Here is an 18,792-nt window from a genome sequence, read left to right as displayed (position 1 = left end):
TATCTTTGGATTAGTCAGTCAGAGATAAATGCTCCAAATGACAAGACAGTGCGGAGAAGAAGGGATAATTCGTTTCGGATATGTGTTTTAGAATTATACTGCAAAGTCACTTCTGTTCGGAAATTTACCATGTATGCCGCTCATCAAAATTTCCCGTATCATGATAGAGTAGAAATACGCAATCGAGGGAAGACAAGCAGATCGAAGCGGTTGACATAGTAAAATTTCTGGGCTTAAAACTCGATAATAAATTCAATCGGGAAGGGCATACCGCAGAATTGCTTAAGTGCCTAAACAAGCCTGTATCTGTAGTGAGAATCATGTCATATTTAGGAGATATAAACATAAGAAAAACTTGGGTACTTTGCTTACTTTTATGCTATTATGCCATTCGGGATTATATTCTGGGGTAACTCGTCAAACCGAGCAAAAGTTTAGCGTGTAATAAGAATCAATTGTGTAAATTCTAGAACCTGTTCAAGGAACTTTGTATTCTAACCACTGCTTCTCAATATATTAGTCCTTAATGAAATTTGTTGCAAATAATGTATCTCTATTTGTAACCAGTTGCTTAATACACAGTGTCAATACTAGGTATGATCTACATCATCATCAGTTATCTGCTATATCAGCAGGTCCTTTGCCTCTCCATTTTTCTGCAATCCATTGCTTTCTATTTAAGGCTGCTGTATGTTGTACCGTCCATCATGTCATCCAGTATCTGGAATCTCTTCCTACCTCGCTTCCTTTTCTCTTCTACATAACCTTCTAAAACTGTTTTTATCATTCCATCATTCTTTCTTAATATATGCTCAATCCAATTTCTTTTTCTTCTCTTTATTACATCTAGTAACTGTCTTTTCTCTCCCACTCTTCTCAGTACCTCTTCATTTTTTACTCTGTCCATCCATCTTATTCTTTCCATCATCCGCCATGTCCAGATCTCAAAAGCCTCAGCCTTTCTCTATCTTTCTTCTTTATAGTCCATGTTTCAGCGCCATATAGAAGAACACTCCATACAAGACATTTTGTGAATCTCTTCCTAAGTTCTCTGTCCAGACCGCTGCAGAAAATTCTCCTTTTCTTATAAAACGCCTCTTTTGCCATTGCTATCCTTGTTTTAATTTCTGTGGTGCACTTCCAGTCTGTGTCTATCCTGCTTCCAAGATACTTTAAAATTTTGCATGTGTTCTAGTACTTCTCCATTCAGTATAATTTTTATTTCCTCCTAGTGTCAATACTTTTGTTTTATTTGTGTTAATTTTCATTCCATATTTTTTCCATTAGTTTCAATGGTGTCCACCAAATCCTGTACTTATTTTCCCCTGTGCTGTCATCAGCAAACCTGAAACACCCTACTCTTCTTCCTCCAATTTCTACGCCTTTGTCATTTAATGAGCATTGGTCAACCATATTTTCCAAGTAGAGGTTGAAAATAGTGGGTGATAGACAGCATCCTTGTCTTACTCCTTTTCCTAGTCCGATCCAATTTGTACTTTCTCCTCTCACTTTAATTGAAATTTTTCAATTAAGGTATAATGAGTTTACAAGTCATCTGGTTTTCCAGTCCACTCTCTTTTCCCTCATTATAGTCGCCAGCTTGTCCCAAACCACATTGTCAAATGCCTTTTCTAGATCAATGAAGCCCATATATATAGGTCTCTTCCTTTTTCAATAAACCTTTCTCCCAAGATTCGTAGGAGCCCCATTGCATCCCTGGTGCCCGTATTCCGTCTAAAGCCAAATTGCTCCTTGCCAAGATTCTCCTTCATTACTTTTTCAAGTCTTTTATTAATTATTCTTAACATCACTTTGGCTGCATGTGAAATCTACATAAAGACCTAAAAATCCCTTAACTTGGCCCAAGAAAGGGTCCAGTATTCAGGAACGCACATTTTCAATAAATTGCCAGCAACCGTTACAAACTTGGTTTCAGACAAAGCATGGTTTAAACAGAGTTTGAAAGACTTTTTGATTGGCAACTTCTCCTGCTCTGTAAATGAATATCTTAACAGGGACTGTTAGACCAACTTAAGTAGCACTTGGTCACAACAGTCAAGATTAACTATTTTGTGTATGATAAATTTATCTTAAAGTGCAAAACAATGTTTCATTCTGACAGTGTATTAATTCTGTAAATATTAGTAGTTCCAGTTTACTGTAATGTATTTACCAATTTTAACAATCTCCTGATAAGTGATCAGTGTAGTAAGTGCCATACCAAAAAATTCTGTGTTATACTCCGAACTCTTTTACAACAAAAGGATATTCAGAAACAAATTACGGATTGTTTATAATTCATATTCATTCTGCAACTGAGTGCATACTAATTTTACACAAAGTTGTATCAGTATTTGCTGTTCAGTGTCAAAGTTACAGTAGTAGCTTTGAGTTTTGTATTTTGCTGGTACTTACATATTTGGCAGAGGACAAAATCAGTAATAACTTTGTTTATATGTTGCTGCTGTCATTTTTCAGCAGTATTGTTATGCTGATTGCACATGTTTGTTTTTAAATAGAATGTCATTTCTTTTTTATAACACTGGGACATTGAAGCTAGTAAGAGGAAAAAACGAGTTGTGATGCTTCACCTCAACACTTGGAACGAAGTTTGCTGCCAGAACTCTGTTTGGACAAGATTTGTTTGTTATCAATCACCTCAGTTTCTCAAACTCAAATTTCGTCGAATATTTACACCTGTGTCAAAATTAGCTCAAATTGCAGTTCAATATGTTCAGGTATGGATGGTAACATTTCTGATACTTGTTTCTGCTTACAAGTATGTGATCATGTACATATGATATCAGCAATATAAAATACATAATTTTGAAGGTTCTGTTAAATGTTGGCACAACCAGCAGAGGGAAAGACGAAAGGATGTGGGTTTTAAGGGAGAGGGTAAGGAATCATTCCAATCCCGGGAGCGGAAAGACTTACCTTAGGGGGAAAAAAGGACGGGTATACACTCGCACACACACACATATCCATCCACACATATACAGACACAAGCAGACATATTTTTCCCACGTGGAATGTTTCCCTCTATTAATTTATATATATGGTCATAGTAGAGGGAAACATTCCACGTAGGAAAAATATATCTAAAAACAAAGATGATATGACTTACCAAATGAAAGTCCTGGCAGGTCGACAGACACAAACATACACACAAAATTCAAGCTTTCGCAACAAACTGTCGCAACAAACTGTTGCCTCATCCCTAAAACCCACATCCTTTCGTCTTTCCCTCTCCTTCCCTCTTTCCTGATGAGGCAACAGTTTGTTGCGAAAGCTTGAATTTTGTGTGTATGTTTGTGTTTGTTTGTGTGTCTGTCGACCTGCCAGGACTTTCATTTGGTAAGTCACATCATCTTTGGTTTTACACACAAAGATGATGTGACTTACCAAACGAAAGTGCTGGCACGTCGATAGACACACAAACAAATACAAACATACACACAAAATTCAAGCTTTCGCAACAAACTGTTGCCTCATCAGGAAAGAGGGAAGGAGAGGGATAGACGAAAGGATATGGGTTTTAAGGGAGAGGGTAAGGAGTCATTCCAATCCCGGGAGCGGAAAGACTTACCTTAGGGGGGGAAAAAAGGACGGGTATACACTCGCGCGCGCACACACACATATCCATCCACACATATACAGACACAAGCAGACATATTTAAAGACTTTAAATATGTCTGCTTGTGTCTGTATATGTGTGGATGGATATGTGTGTGTGTGCGAGTGTATACCCGTCCTTTTTTCCCCCTAAGGTAAGTCTTTCCGCTCCCGGGATTGGAATGACTCCTTACCCTCTCCCTTAAAACCCACATCCTTTCGTCTTTCCCTCTCCTTCCCTCTTTCCTGATGAGGCAACAGTTTGTTGCGAAAGCTTGAATTTTGTGTGTATGTTTGTATTTGTTTGTGTGTCTATTGACGTGCCAGCGCTTTCGTTTGGTAAGTCACATCATCTTTGTTTTTAGATATATTTTTCCCACGTGGAATGTTTCCCTATATCTCTCTCTCTCTCTCTCTCTATATATATATATATATATATATATATATATATATATATATATATATAAAAAATGGGCAAGCAGACAAGTTGTTTTGTTCAGGGGTAGCTTGCACCATTGTTAAACCATCAGAATTTCATGCTTGTTGTGAGTTAGGGTCAGAAACCAAACCCTACTTGGATTTTATATGCCTTTATAATTCCCTCTGTCACATCACCTGCCCTGTTTCCCATATAAAGAAACTTTAGAAAATTTCTAAAGGCGCCATTAATACTTATATTATGAAAACCACTTTCATTTTCTCCATTATTTTTCCATTTGTGAGAAATGCACAGGAAAAACTGTTATTGGTACCACACTCTTTATTCTCAAGTTTGACAGTTATTTTCCTAATGGTAAGACCACAACAACAACAATAACTGACAAAAGGTATAAATTAATAGGATTAACCTTTATTTGTATTGGAACAAGGGCTCTCAGTAGTGAATACTGCCTTTCATGTAACATCCCTCATTGGTTTGTTGAGCATTTGTAGCGTATTCTCAAACCAGCTAAGCACATTGCTTCTTTGAATATTTTTCATCTCTTCCATTAATCCACTTGGTAAGAGCCTAAGACAAGAATTTTGTAAACAACCACTTTTCAGGATTCTTTCAATAAATCTTAGCTTTGCATTTGCTTTCCCAGGCCCAAATTTACAGTAGTGTTCTGTCTTAAGCAGCTGGTATGTGGATGGTTCAGTTGAAAAGGATATAGCCGGCTTCCTTCAGTAATCTGAGCATGTGCTTTATCTCTGATGACTACCTCACTGATGGAATTTTAATCTCCCTTCCTTTTTCTCAATACTTGATGCTTGTTATTGATTGCACTAATTGGTCACCACTCAAGAGGCCTGGTGCAAGTCTTTCAATTGGGCACCACTTTGGCGAATAGTGTGTGCTTAAAACCACTGTTACCCAGTTTTCCCTGGACAGTCACCCATCCATTGTATAAACACTATTTCTTCTATTTACATGCATTATATTTTATTTATTTATGTTTTGGATCATCTGCCTGCCAGTTTCAATTGCTTTTAATCTGCTTTTTTGTAATGGAGTCATTGCGCAACCTTGAGGGGCTGTACTCTTCTTTCCTTTCTGATTACATCTTGGCAGAAATATGAATGTATTATGTTTTTTCAGCAAAGATGTCTTCATTGTGTTCGCATACCTGTTTCAATATTTCGTAAGATGTATTCCATTTAGTAGGACACAATGCAGTATGGTATCAAAGACTTTTCGGATCTGTAACTACAATATCAACCTGATTATCCGTGTTCAAAGCGTTATTGATCTCGTGAAAAATGGAGGAAGCTTAGTTTCGTATTATTAGTGCTTGTGTTAAGTACGCTAATTTCTGCAGACTTATTACATGAAAACAAACTTATTCTATAATTCTACAGAGCCCAGTGACATAGGTCAGTAATTCTGTACATCATTAGTGCAATCAGTCTGTTCTAATCACATCAAAAGCTCTATTGTCCCAACAATCCCATGAGGTCCCTTTTACGCTGTCAGTCATTTTCACTTTTTCAATTTCTGCATGCTAAAAGCATCTATGGTAAGCATTTCAGCATGCTGCTTAGTGAGAATACAAAGTAGAGCAAATAGTGTAATTTGCAAAGTATTGAAGTAGTAGGAAAAAATTAAACACAAGACACAGATGTAATGTGTGCTTGGTTCACCATCCCTGTTTCATATTTGTACAGTTTATTTCCATGACAGTGTATGTAATGCATTTCCATATATATGTAAAATATTGCAATATATTTAAATTAATGAGTCGTAAAGATTAAGATTCACTTCTTTGTTTAGTTTGGGTTAAAGTCAATATTGAAAAGATTACATAGTAGCCCCTTCCACCTTTTTTGCATTTATCACAAATTATGTATGTTGCATGTACGTAATATGCACCAAAATACTTGTCATGTTCTGTCCTGTATACACAGCATTTCTGAATGAATGTTACAGTTAATTGTATAGAAAATGTGTTCTATATGGAATGAATATTTGCTATTGCAGATTCATACTGAACTTAGAAATGAAAGTGTTTTTTATGTTCACATAGTAATTAAATATGGAGCAAATGATGGAGACCTAAGTCCAAGCTGAGATTAATCTGTTACCACAACCTTTCATTCGTATTCACATTTGTTGTCACCAAGTCTCATCCAAACTGTCACCTGCCTACCCAATCAAGAGGGGGGAAAAACACACTATCTCTCTCTCTCTCTCTGGTTCGGTGATTCTCTCATGAGCCAAAATATTCAGCGATGGACGCACTATAGTTTTCACTATGGTACTCAAAGAAGGATGTAAAACTGACTGATTCTTTGGACAACCAAGCATCTAATGAGCCCATTCAAATAAATGAAAGCAAACTAAATGATATGAATATAATAGAGGGAAACATTCCACGCAGGAAAAATATATCTAAAAACAAAGATGATGTGACTTACCATACGAAAGCGCTGGCAGGTCGATAGACACACAAACAAACACAATCATACACACAAAATTCTAGTTTTTGCAACCAACAGTTGCTTCATCAGGAAAGAGGGAAGGAGAGAGAAAGACGAAAGGATGTGGGCTTTAGGGGAGAGGGTAAGGAGTCATTCCAATCCCGGGAGCGGAAAGATTTACCTTAGGGGGAAAAAAGGACAGGTATACACTCGCACACACACCCATATCCAACCACACATACACAGACACAAGCAGACATTTGTAAAGGCCGTGGTTGGATATGGGTGTGTGTGCGAGTGTATACCTGTCCTTTTTTCCCCCTAAGGTAAGTCTTACCGCTCCCGGGATTGGAATGACTCCTTACCCTCTCCCTTAAAACCCACATCCTTTTGTCTTTCCCTCTCCTTCCCTCTTTCCTGATGAAGCAACCGTTGGTTGCGAAAGCTAGAATTTTGTGTGTATGATTGTGTGTGTTTGTGTGTCTATCGACCTGCCAGCGCTTTCGTATGGTAAGTCACATCATCTTTGTTTTTAGATATAAAGCAAACTAAATGATGCACAAGAAATTTTACGTATATACTTAAAAAAAAGAGTGCAAACCCTTTAATACAGTATTTGTCAGCATCTGTTTTCGAATATGTGCAACATGTATAATAGTGTAAAGCTTAAAGCCCTGTGGATTAAAACAGTTATTTTCCCATTTCCTGAAAACATTTAATGTACAGAACACACTTATTTTCAACACATCAGTTGGATTAAGATGCTCTAAGATACATTGATCTTGGGCAGCCAATTTCATCTCTGCTGTGACAATTAACAATAATCAGCGGAAGCGTTAAAAAGTGTGTCACATACAATAAACACTTTCAATACTTTGACCACTTCAGTCAGCTGATGGACACACACTCACCAGTTGTAATTTTAATAACTTATTAAAAAAAAAAATAAGCTACTTAATGCAACGTGACATATCCTTATAACAAATTAAATAAATTCAACATAATTCTGCTAAAAAATTTTGAATTGTAGTCCCACATTAGAGAAGCACAAAGGTAAAAATGCACAATCAGTGTAGAAATAATGTTACATTTTCCAGTCAGCCTAATTTAAGAGAGCTGAAGATTTAAATATTATTCATAAATTAATACCGCCACTAAAAATTTAATATCTGTGGAGCGGTGAAAGTTGATTAGACACTGAAAAGACATAGTAGTGATGTATGAACATGTGTCAATCAAATGGATGCCTGGCAATGGGATTTAGTAAGAATGTATTGTGGCGGCAATGGAATTTGGTAGTGATGGTTGGGGATGTTATTCCAGGCTTAACTTGAGATGATTAGATTTGGTTGATAGTTGGCACGTCATGGGTTAATGGCCTGTAATACTGCCATGGCTGTAAAAAGGACCTTTCTGGGCCCTGTGGTTGTTACATCTCAAAGATTTGGTCACAAACCCGTAGTGCTAGGGGTAAGGTAACAGTTGTATTTTGCAAAGTCATTATTTAGTTCTGTTTATGGCTGTGTAGTTCAGCTGTCATAAGATCCTGGACACTAGCCATTATGAGAATAAAAAACGGGCGACAAGGGAGTAAAAGGGCAAATCCTATCTCCCCCCTTAGTCTGGAAGTTGGTTTGTCATTTCTTTCCATCTGAAGCCAGCTTCTAATGTTTGAATCAGAGGCCATGCATCAGAGCCTTGATCCCCAGGTTTGGTAGGGATCTCTTGCAGTACTTAGCAGATAACAGGCAGCTAGAGCAAACAGGTGATACATGTGCAATGTTGGATGGACTCCAAAGAAAACCAGCTGAAATTTAAAGATAACAGATAAAGTGAATTCATATGAAACTCTGCCTCTAAAGGTTACTTGTGATGCTATGCCCAGAGTGCCCCAAGTATGGGCTTGACTTTGTGGGAGCTAAAAATAAGATAAAAGACTCAGATTATATTAGTGTAAAAAAATATAAATGTTGAAGTAGGGATAAAAAATAAGCAACAGGGTTCCTATTTATGAAAAGTGCACTTGAAAATTGTGGACGAAAATACCTGTGTTAGTGATTTAATAGCAGAACAATTGATGAGCCTGACATGTGAACAGCTGAATAAGATGGCACAAGTGGACTTCCTCAAAAAACTGCTAGAAAATGAAATAGACACTGAGAATACAAGAAATTCAACTGTGGAAGACATGACCACTGGTGCAGTGGTCCGCAACATTCATGTGTTTGTGGAGTCTGGGGATGTTAGTTTATAATAATTCTTAAGTAAAGCTGTGTAAACAATTTTTTAAAAATAAAATAATGTATGACTGACTTAATGAAAGCCAACTAACCTTCACATAACCACTAAGAACACCCCTTTTAATTTCCCAGTTTCAGCAATAAACAGTAAAATGTATTGTTTTGAAATGCAAAATAAATTTCTCAAACTGGTGTTATGAGTCAACAGTTGCCAGATATCAAAATGTTATTATCAGCCTTATTGCTGCATAAATTGCATTGCACATAATAGTATTTTGCTTTGAGAGACAAATTCTCAGTTTCCTAAGCAGAAAATCGAAACCTTGCTGTAGCATTATTCTGAAATTTGCAAGCAAAATGTTACCATCACTTTGTGTTTCTTACACACAGTACCTCCATTATTTAGATACTGTTTTAACCATAGTTGCCTTTGTTTTTCTTCCTTTTGGGGTAATTCATAACTATAAATGCAGCACAAATTTCCAAGCACACAAGTTGATGCACATGCATTCTTTCTACTGTTTTTTGCATATGCACTTCTGTTCCCACGCATTTGCACTTGTGCATGAGGAAAGAGGTATTGTATGGACATACCGTAAGAATGGCAAATTTAGATGTTTTAACTTAGTGTTGAGTGAAACTCCACCCAGGCCTTAACGAGGCTGATAACAGTTTTAAAGCTAGTTTATACTCCAAACCAAGTCTTTAAACAAGGGTTTGACTATTTTAGGTGTGTCTTGTATTTTTACTGTTGTTGAAACTGATTAGACAAGGCAGATGCATGCCTCTGGATCAGTTTTCTTGGAAATGCTTTTGGGATTCACCCATCAGTTTGGTTACATTCAAATCAGTCCAAGGGTTCTGGGTGAGGAATGATTCAAAATATATATCTTGTTGGTTGTGAATCCTTCCAGCAGGGAAAGTGATCCTAACCATTCATAATACCCCTATCCATTTATGAAAATGAAAGACTCATTTTGCTGGATACAAGACATATTGGAGTCCTGTGGCACAAGATGGCCAAAGAAACATGGAAGGTATGAAGAGCTTGCTGTTGCAAAATATTTCAATGGGAAAAGAGTGGGTGTGCGTTCAGAGCAGTAAATTGATGATTACCAGTTACATGATATTAAGAACAGTATATGAGGCTCTCATGAGGAAGCCAGTCAGTCTAACAAGGCAGTATGCCACTGATCTTTATCACAGTACTACCTGCTAGGATAAAGGACCTATAAATTTGTAGTGTATCAATCTTATTGAATCACATTTTAGTAAACTACATGCGTGCACTGGTAGGATACTGCTGTAACCAATGTAGTGAGATTTTAATTGTAAGTGACATGCCAACCACATATCTTTTAGCCTTTGTGCCATTTTGCATCAAGTGGCCCTCTTCAAAGTTAATGAAATTTGTGTAGAATGTACCTAAGCAACCTGCAAGACCTTCTTCCAAGTTTGAGCTCTTATCAGCCACTGACTGTTGCAGTTTTTTAAATAATTGCATCATTCACTTTGCAAAGCCTTATCCTTATCTCTTGAACAAATTTTTTGAAATTAAAGTTATTTTCCAGTAGGTGATAAATATTTGTGAAGATCTGAATACAAGTTTATCCCCTTAGCTTCTCCTCGATGTTTCTGCATGGTGGTCAGAGTTTTTGGCCTGCTTTTTATTAGACTTTCACACATTGTAGGTGTTCTGCCATTCCGATATCAGTTAGGTGCAGACATTTGTGTATTGTATGATACTTTTTGTCAAACAATGCAAGATTTCATACATATGTGACAGTAGTGCTTCTTGTTGAAAGCATGCCAGAGAGTCTTCATCCAACGGCAAGCTACTATTTTTGTGAATGTAGAAATGTGTGCATAGACAGGCTGTACTCCTTGTGAAAGACCTTCACCCCTACCTATTCTTGTCTTCAGTACTGTTAAAAACACAATGGATTCCACTTCCACCTGCAGCAACCAGACTTTTATTGATTTCATAGGTAGTTACTTGCCAGGCTTTGTAGATTATGTAGTTCCTTTGTTTAATCTGTTTATCTGTTGACAGTATGAAGATGACCACTGGGAGATCAAAACCAGCTACGACACTGAAACGCCAATGTGATTGTGTCCAAAAGCACAATCAGCCATCACTTAACATACATAAACAGTGTCATTTTCCTCCAAGCAGCCATGTTTCCAGTGTGTTGCACTCATTTCTAACTCCTTGTTCAAATATGAAGAAAATATCTTACACCAAAATTTGTCAGCAAGTTTGAAGAGAGACTAAACCGTGAGCACTGCTTTCTGATCTGTGCAGAAGTTGCATTATCCTAGCTATTTTAGGCAAGGAATAATGGCTTGTTACACTTAACAGTTTTTTTGTTTTCTTGTGAGATTTCCAGTTCTGAGAAAAGTAATCCTTGTAAAAATCTCTGTGATGTCTACACAAAGTGAAAAATGGAGCTAAAAGTTTGGAGTAGTTCATGCAGATCACTTAGGTACAATCTGTACAAATCTCAATAAAACTGAAGTTGGCTGAGCTGAACTGGCTGTAAACCCCAACCATTCTTACTATGAAATTATTCCACGTGGATCTCATCTCTATTTATCTTTATTTTAGAAAAATAAAAAAAATTAAAGCTGGGACGGTATGTCCTTGCTTTCCTCAAACCTTTGAACTGACTTATCCGTAGTGTTATAGAGCTGTCTACAGTTCAACGAGGCACATGAACTGTGATATAGTGTGGCATTTTCACATTACAAAATATCTTAGGTGATTTACAAGTAGCAGAAAAATCTTAAGACTGACTGAGGATTGAATTCTGAACTTTTGGACTTATAATATGACATTTGTCCACCAATCTACACCTAGTGTGTTCAACAAAAATGATCCATGACGAAGTGAGCTTGATGTTCTCTTGTTGAGTGGAATCCCGCCATATCTGCTGTTAATTCTGTGGATACCACCTGCTTGTTTTGTATCTGAAACTAGATCATTAGATGATGCAGAGCTTCCTTTTCTAATCTATTTGAAATTTGCTTATGCTATATGACAGTTAATATTCCCAAGTTCATAAGTAGTTGTGCCTCCACTAATCTTCACATAAAGATTTTCAGGCTAGCTTTCAGTCTCTTCCCTAATTTCTGGTATCTCTCCTGTGTACCGTTTCAGTTGCTTTTACATTTTACCTTGTACATTTTTTTGTGATCTGCATGTACAATGTCTTTACTTTCCTTAATGGCTAGAAGTTTTTAATTATATCTTTGACAACATTCCTTGCTGCATAACTCAGGATTCATGCTAGGGTCTTTGCCCCAAATATCAGTTTCTTTTTCACATAACATTATTTAATGGAACACACATTACAGTAAAAACTGAAATTGTTGCTGCCTGTCACCAGTGGACCATGTTAACTCCTAAAGGCCACATTCATAACTGACACTAAACTTACATAAGTCTTGGTCTGTATGTAGGTAAGTTATCTATAGTGCATTTTAGAATTAAATTGAGAACCAGTCAGGCATTTGCTCAAATGAATGTGACAAGTTTATTGGGTGGTCTGCTTAATCATTACTAGTCTGAACAACCATTCCCAAGAAGCTCTGGTACACACTGACCCAAGGATACTGAAAAGCTGTCTATGTAAGGTGATCGTGCTAGTAGCACTGGAGGAGACTTTGGTTTTAAGGATTTTTGGTAATTTGCCTTTTCGCTGCATTTGTTGGTTGCTTGCACACTGTAGGGATTCTGTCAGATTTGTAGACTGAGAGTAATATTCGTGTCTTTGTTGTGGCCAGAAATGTGTTTATTGAGAATACACATTGTGGAATAATTGAAAGTCTGTGTAAAGTTTGGCAGTGTTTAAATAATATATTGCAAATATAATAGACTATAGACTTTATTAGTTTCTTTCTTTTTCTTTACATTGTTTAAGGCTAGTTGACCACATCCCTCCTGATCATTCAATTTCTGTGTATAAAAAATATGGCAGTAATTGTTGCAATTAGTCCATGCATTGCCCTCTATACGGATCACAGTATTCCATTTGAAATATTTTAGCATGATGATGATCATTCTGTTGCAGCAGCAAGAAGAGGTAAGTTGTCTGTTGCATACAGGAGCACTGCAGAACAGTTGTTAGGAGATGTTAAGAGAATTTTTTAATACTTGCAGTCAGATAGTTGAGAGTTGATTTCTTTCTGTTCTAAGTCAGAATTCCATTATTGTCAGAGACGGAACATCACCCAAACATTTCCATACATCTTACAAAATAATTGCTGACTCTGTTTCAAATACTCAAGAGACGACCCATACAAAATTTTAACAGTGTGCTTCAATGTAGCGGCCTATGGCTTTTTGACTTACAAAGGTAGTAATTGTAGCCAAAGAATCTGGTGTATGCATGTGTATTCAAGTACAGAGAGATGTAAGCAGGTAGAATACGGCACTGTTTGTCGGCAATGCGTGTACAAGGCAACAATTGTCTGGTACAGTTGTTAGATCGGTTACTGCTGCTACAATGACAGTTATCAAGATTTAAATGAGTTTGAACATGGTGTTATAGTTGGGACATGAGCGATGGTACACAGCATCTCCGAGGTAGTGTTGAAGTGGGTATTTTTATGTACGACCATTTCACGAGTGTACAGTGAATATCAGGAGTCCGGTAAAACATGAAATCTCCAACACCACTACAGCTGGAAAAAGATCCTGCAAGAACAGGAGCAATGACGGCTGAAGACAATTGTTTGACGTGACAGAAGCGCAACCCTTCCTCAAATTGCTGAGCCATCAACAAGTGCCAGCATGTGAACCATTCAATGAAACATCATTGATATGGGCTTTCAGAGCTGAAGGCCCACTTTTGTACCCTTGATGACTGCACCAACACAAAGCTTTACACCTTGTCTACACCCATCAACACCGACATTGGACTGTTGGTGACTGAAAACATGTTGCGTGGTCAGACGAGTCTCATTTCAAATTGTGTCAAGCAGATGGACATGTACATGTATGGAGAAAACCTCATGAATCCATGGACCCTGTATGTCAGCAGGGGACTGTTCAAGCTGGTGGAGGCTCTGTAATAGTGTGGGGCATGTGCAGTTGGAGTTACGTGGGACCCCTGATACGTGTAGATACAACTCTTGACAGGTGACACATACATAAGCTGCCTGTCTGATCACCTGCATCCATTCATGAACTTGGGCAATTCCAGCAGGACAATGCAACAACCCACATGTCCAGAATTGCTACAGAGTGGCTCCAGGAACACACTTCTGAGGTCAAACACTTCTTCTGGCCACCAATATTATTGTTTGCAATATACCTCATTTCGATATCTTGAAATGTTTATAAACACAGTAGAGTCCTGCTGTTGTGAACTCCAATATTCAGAAAATCCGCTTATTCTTAAGTGTTCATTAAAAATATCAATTTTTTAAACTTAAAAACCGGAGCTGGTTACTTGAAAGTACAGTAAATGTCGGCTCAGTTTGTACATTCTGTAGAATAATTCTTAATCATTGCAACACACACACACACACACACACACACACACACACACACACACACAAAACACAATTCACAACCATTTAAGAAGTAAAGTCCGTTATTTTTTCTGACAGAGAGAAATGAATCAATCTGAGGATGTAATGTTCCACCATTGCTGCATGAACATAACATCATTTGGTGTTGAAGCATGCTGTTTGATGTTGTAGCATTAGGAGAGGTGAATGATATGGGTTCAGTTTGAGTGTCCACATCCTCCTCATCGATCTGAGCTGATGAGCCCTGCATCACTGCTACAATGCCTTCGTCTCCATACTCCTGGTGACCATTGTCAACAGCAGCAGTCCACTCCTCAACACAACTTTCTTCTGTGTCTTCGCAACCTTTTCTTGACTAGTGGAAGGAGGTCACAGTCTTTCACTGGTGTAAAAAGTTGTTTCAACAAATTCCAATATAGAGCAGAGGTTTTCCATGAAGTTTGTAATGCGCCTTAGTGGTGCTAGCCCCTGCTTCAGCCAACCAGTAAATCACATCTTTTATTGTTATTTTCCTAAGTTTTTGCAAGATTGTGATTTCATTTTTATCTTCTTCAAGTAAGTTGCAAAGCAGCATTTTTCAGTATTTTTGTGTAATGGCCTGGTCCATAGGCCGAAGAACTGAAATTACATTTGGTTGCGAAAATCTGCTTTGATGCCTCCACAAACAAGTTTCATTTCTTTTGGGTGGGATGGAGCATTGTCTGTACACGACTGAGCATGATTAGGCAATCCATTTTTCCTACTGAACGCAGCCACTTTAGGGACAAACTGATGCTCAAACCATTCCTTGAGCAAGTCACACTTCATTGAAGCATTTTTTTATTTTTATAATACATGGGAAGCGAGTTGACGTTAATGTTTTTGAACACTTGTGGTTTCTACATTTTGCCTATTACCATCAGTGGAAGTTTGTTGCCGAGGTGTTGTTGCAAGTTAAGACAGACAGACGTTGTTCGTCGATTTTAAATCCCAGGGCAAATTTCTCTTCTTCCAAAGCAAGACTTTGGTAGGCAAAGCCTTAGAATTCAGTCTGGTTTCATCTGTGTTGTATACTTGCTGTGGTGAGCAGTTTTGAGAAGAAACAAGGCTTTTAAATTCTTCCAGGTAATTGGCAGATGCTTCATTGAGCTGTCTAATGGGTCACCATCCACAAGCTTGTTCAGTTCAAGCGTCTTTTCTTTTACCACAGGACCAGAAATGAGGATTCCTATCTTTCTTGACTGAAAAACAAGAATAATGGCTTGTCAAGTTTTTCATATGAAGAGACAGTCTTTTCTTTGCTGCTTTTCAAGAGTTATTTCACTTGAAGCAGAACAAAAGTGCTCTTTTTTTTCCCCCCCCTCCAGGCACTAATCACTGCTTTTCTGATGGCACGTTCAAGTGATAATTTAGAAGCACTTTGTCCCTTGTCCAGTCTTTTTAACACTTCAAGTTTTTGTTGTTATGTACACGAAGAACAACTTCCTTTACTTACCATGTTTAATGTTTAACAGTAGACATTAGGGACTAAGAATATAAATAAAAAAGGCACAGTGACTTAATAAAAGTAATAACACTCATGGAGCAAAACTTAATAATAAATTTGCAATAATGTATTTGGAATGCGGGAGAGAAAGGGACAGGTAGGGCATCTGCACTATGAGTCATTGAAGGTCCAAAGCAGATATCCCTGCACTTAATTTATGCCTTAGTAAGTCAAAACATTGATATTATTCATGAAATCTACATGTACCAGATTCCCACGAAACCAAACAGTGTTCAGTCCCACTTAGCTTGGAATAGCAGAACTGTATTGTATGATGATTCTTATAACTGTGGTTCCCAATGAGCAGGGACAGAAATGAGTACTCCAATGGAAGTAAAAACCAATATCTCTAGAATAAAATGAGATGATATTCTGTTCTCAGTTTTAAATAAAATTTTTATATCTTATCCGCATTTCATACACAGCAATGCATGGGCCGAGATCAGCCATACACAAAGTTTACATAATGCATTTTTACCTCAGCAAACTATTTAAAGTTCATGTTATAATTAACTGAATTTAATGAAGCACAGTAACTATAATGAAAAATGAAAAGAAATTCAGTCCTTTATCGAGCGAAGATATCAGACTGTAAGGTGCGCAAATCTTAAATTTTTTCACTGAAAATTTTCCTTACAACTAGATGATCGGTATTTCATAGTGTCCGGAATGCAGTCTCTCAGCACACGTAGTAGCAGTCCTATTAAATTTTATAATTAATAGTTTAACACTGAGAGGAATAAAATACAAAATAAAAAAAAAAGTTTGGGGCAGCAGGATTCAAACCTGAGCAAATGAACTGCCAATCTGTGTGCTACACCACCACTACGACAACAGCTGTTCTAAACTGCCTCATATTTTACTCTTGTACAATACTTTACATGCAGTGCTCAAAGAAAAGTACTGACCTGGTGCTGTGAGCAATGTAGTATCCTCAGTATGGACAAGGATGATGTCACATCAGAGCATGTGCAGTTGAAAACAGACATCTGCATACCTTCTCCGAGTTGACTGTAGTGCCACTGACAGTCATTTCAGCACTCAACACTGATTTCGAGTTATCACAGAGAGAGTGCTATAAAACAAGTTCTTGTCCATCTTATTTGCATACCAGCACAAATTTTAAGAGAAATGGCATAATTTTAGAGTGATATTCACAGTATGCTGTAGCATGTTAGCACATGATCAACAATCGCCACTGTAAATACTTTAGTTAGGGGTGTGAGGAGGCAGATGTACGTTAAAAATTCAAGCACTTCATTCCATCTTGCAATACAAGACGAGTCGTTTTAAGAGTAGCTACAATAAAGAAAGTTTTGTCAGAACTTAGTACTTTAGGAGTAAAGGAGACCACTCACTGAATAGCAGAAGCGTTGAGCTGTTAACAGGCATACAAAAGGGAGTGAAAACTTTACTACCTTTTAGAGGAAATCCTTCGATGAGCTACAGTACAAATATAATGTAATCCCAATTATTCGTGCACAGATTATCTGGTTCATGGCTTATTCGTGCCGCATCTGAGTGCACGCAGACACTGGCCACCACTGCCAGCTACTACCCGTCTAGTAGACATCCCGAATATGTTTGAAAATACAAGGTTAGTCAAATGGGCACAACATGTAGAGAACAAACAATTTATTGAAATATGTATTATACTTTATTTGTAGTTGTTGTACAGCTGATCAATGTAACGTCTTCAACCTCTTCTGTTTTTAGTTGACACTATGGCTGAAAATTGGCACTGGAGCAAAGACGACTTGCAGCAAGCCTGATGAAATTGTATGGTTCAATGACTTTTGTCCGTTCAAAGTTTAGAACGTGATTTGCACATGAGCCACCAAGCTGTTTAATACTGTACCACATCTACACGAAGTTTGTGAATGCTAGATCAGTAGCTAACAACTATCGAGGCAATGGAGGACGTCCAAGACCAGGAAGATATGAACAAAGCATCGCTGTTGTACAGGAAGCAGTGTTGCAGAGTCCCTCAAAATCAGCATACAATGCAGTTTCAAAACAAATTCCTCAAAAACAGTGAAATTTAACCTTGGGATGGGACCATGCCACATCCAAGTTGTCCAAGCTTCAACATTGGTGCAGAAATGTAGGCAGGTGGAATGCTGTCTTTTTTTTAACTGAACTGACGAATATGTGGCAAGATATTCTGAATGTAACAGCATTCAGCAATTAAGCCACTTTTCACATAAGGGGTTTGTGAACCAACATAACACAATTTTGTGGGCCACCACAAACCCACGCGCCATTCTGAGTCATGTCTCCCCCAAAGTGAATGTAAGGTGTGTGCTGTGATTGCAGCTGGACCGTACTTTTTTTTATACGTGAACAGTAATTTCTGACATCTGTTTAGAGATGCACACCATTGATGAACTACTACTGTTTCAAACAAGATGCGATGTTCTCACACTGGTGGATTGGTCATCAGTGACCACTGTGCTGGCCTCCACAAACTCCTGAGTTAACACCATATTATTTCTGGTAATGGGCATATTTAAAGTAAGAAAGTTCATGACATAAGTTGACATAAAGGACCATATACTGGATGTGGTATCATCCATTCCGAGTGAAATGTGTGTACAGATTTTAAATGTTAATCGCTGATTTTCAAGTGCTGAATGTGATGGTGAACTGACTGAATTTGGTGGTACTTAGCACTTGCAGCATATCATTTAACACATTATATGTATTTTGTTTATAGATGTATGTAAAGTCAATAAATTGTTTCTGCCATTTGAGTGTTAATATAATTTTGACTAACCCTGTACTGCATTTATTCGTGCATCTTCCCCCCCACCCCCCCTCCACTTTACCCCAAATGATCAGGAGTACCTGTACACCCACAAGTGGGCAAGTGCACTCTGCCCCGTCAAAGGGTTTATTCTAGCAAAGTTTTCATTCTTTTATGTGCACCTGTTGACGACTCACCACTTACGCTATTCAGTGAGAGACCTCCTGTAC

The 18,792-nt window shown here is 37.7% G+C and overlaps 1 long non-coding RNA gene across 1 annotated transcript; it reads left to right on the top strand.

The window, feature by feature from the left end:
• The first annotated feature begins 23 nt into the window (after positions 1-23).
• Positions 24-18,564, top strand: LOC126203394 (uncharacterized). Its single transcript, XR_007540261.1, has 4 exons — positions 24-131; positions 2,557-2,738; positions 17,302-17,413; positions 17,533-18,564. It is a non-coding gene; the product is annotated as an uncharacterized LOC126203394 (long non-coding RNA).
• The last annotated feature ends 228 nt before the right edge of the window (positions 18,565-18,792 follow it).

The sequence above is a fragment of the Schistocerca nitens genome, chromosome 9 (assembly GCF_023898315.1).
Source record: "Schistocerca nitens isolate TAMUIC-IGC-003100 chromosome 9, iqSchNite1.1, whole genome shotgun sequence".
Taxonomy (NCBI): Eukaryota; Metazoa; Arthropoda; class Insecta; order Orthoptera; family Acrididae; genus Schistocerca; species Schistocerca nitens.
This window is presented reverse-complemented; position numbering and strand designations above follow the sequence as displayed.